The sequence below is a fragment of the Grammomys surdaster genome, unplaced genomic scaffold (genome assembly GCF_004785775.1).
Source record: "Grammomys surdaster isolate TR1022 unplaced genomic scaffold, NIH_TR_1.0 166, whole genome shotgun sequence".
Classification (NCBI taxonomy): Eukaryota; Metazoa; Chordata; class Mammalia; order Rodentia; family Muridae; genus Grammomys; species Grammomys surdaster.
The window spans coordinates 3,734,000-3,736,455 of record NW_021604614.1 but is presented as its reverse complement, the minus strand read 5'-3'; positions in this window follow the sequence as shown (position 1 = coordinate 3,736,455).

The following is a 2,456-nucleotide window of genomic DNA, read 5'->3' as shown; positions in this document are numbered from 1 at the left end:
TTTTTATGTGTGTTGTGTGTTGTGTGTGTGCATGTGTGTGTGTGTTGTGTATGTGTGCAATGCCCATAGAGACCAGGAAATGGAATCAGTTTCTTTGAAGCTGGGACTTAAGTTGAGCTGCCTGATGTGTACGCTTAGAACTGAACTCATAACCACTGAGCTGTCTCTCCAGCCCCAAGGGAACCTTTATTATATTAATGTTTTAAATACATTAATTTTAAAACATTGAATAGGCTGATCTTTAAGTATATAACCATAATCAAGTCCTTAATATATTAATTCATATTCATTTGTATTTTCATTCTCATCCTCTCCTATGACTTCCCAAGTATCTGGATTGTCAGTTTTATTTGTTGAACCTCAGGTTTCCTAAATGTTAGGCAAGCACTCTTAACAACTGAGCTACACACCCCTAATCTCACATTTGTTGAATTAATTAACATTTTTTTTAAAAAACCCATAAGGATTGGACCCAGGACTAGGGCAAATCCTTCATCATTGAGATAGATCTCCCCAACCTTCCCACCTCCACCCAACCCATGGCTTAACTTTGAGACAGGGCCATACTAAGTTTGTCAGGTTAGACTTGAACTTACTCTGTGACCTAGGCAAGACTTGAAGCTGGGATCTTCTGCCTTAAACTTCTAAATAGTTCAGATTACAAGTTGGCATCACCATTCCTGGCTTAATGGATGCTTTTGACTAAACATTAGCTGAATTTCACCAGTTGTTTCAAGAAATGTGTTGTTTTTAATTATGAACTTGCCCAAGCTCTACCAGTAGATGTTAGAAACTCATCTGCATTTTTCATGTGTTTTACACAGTTTATATGACTGGACATGTTAAGAAGGCAAGGCTGGTGAGTCATGATGATGAATCATAAACGATGCTATGTATGTTAGTATGTATAATGTTGCTTTTGCAAAAAGCAAAAGTGCATATGTGTGCATATGGAGGCCAAAGATCAATGACAGAGACCATGCTTAATCTCTTATTCTTCAAGTCAGGGAATATCAATCACCAGAGCTCACTGATATGGTTTGTCTTGCTAGCAAGCTCGCTCTGGGAATCCCCCGTCTGTACCACCTGGGATTGGCGTTACATCACCACCTGCCATTTTCTTGGGTTTCTGAGGATCTGAACTGGGTTCCTCATGCTTGTCCCACAAATGCTTAACCTGCTGAGCCATCTCCCCAGCCATATCCAATTACTTTTAAGCAGAAAAGTAAGAAACCCCAAAGGGCACAGGGCTCTCCCGATGACGGAGTTGGGAGTTGTGGCGGGTGGGTGGGTGGGGCAGAACCAACGTGCTGCTTTATAATGGGAATGACTTAAACGGTGGAGTGATCAGCTCTTATCTCCAGGTTTACAGAAATGAAATTAAACTTGGGCTTTCTATTGAAAAACAATAAGTAAATTGAAGGCCAATTATACCAGCTCATCAAGGGGGAAAAATACCCGGGAGCCGAGCCGTAGAGGAGTTTTGCATTTCTGAATGAAACGACTTTTCAGATGAAAGAGCTTATTACAAGAAATTGAGAACATCTGGACCATCAAAGACAGAATGTAGTGAATAATTGGACAATCACAGACTGGCATCCACTTGAATAAGAGGCATTGCCTCAGTTCCCACCAGGGAAAGTGCTCAAAATTCCTCATCAAAGGAGAAATGAAGCTCGGCTTTTAAAACATGATTTTTTTTAAATACCTGGTTGTTATTTGGTTATGAGAGAAATATATTTCTGGAAATTCAGTTCCATGAAGATATTATTGGAACTTAAACCAGGCAAAATAGAGGAGATGCCATTGGGTCTCCCCTCTGTGTCTCTCTCAGTGGCATCAGTCTCACTGAGTGGACAACAGATATGGACAGCACACTGTCCATGTCAGAATGTCATAGAATTTCCCTCTCCCCACCTTTACTCTCTTTGGCCTCTTCAACATAGCCTTTAACTTTATTTTTTCATTTATTTATATGTATGTATGTATGTATGTATGTATGTATGTATGTATATATGTATATGTATGTGTGTGTGTGTGTGTGTGTGTGTGTGTGTGTGTGTGTGCATGTAGATGCCAGAAGAGATCTCCTGGAGCTGGTGCTTGTGAACCATCCTAAATGGATGTCAGGAACTGAATTCAGGTCCTCTAGAAGCGCATCAAATGATCTTAACTTCTGGACCATCTTTCCAGTTCCAAAGACAACATTTTTCTTTGGATCATAGTCTCACAGAAGTTGCACAAAAGTTGAGAACAATGAAAGATTATTGAATGAATAATGAACAAAGATTATTAAACCCCAAATACAGAATAAATCTAACGTGTCAGCGTGTCATACTGTGTGGTGTAACTGCTGCCTTGGTTTGGAACACACAACTCTATATTATATACCATACGCCATCATACCACACACATTGCTGACAACCCAAAACACCTTCTCTGGGATTTAAAACTAT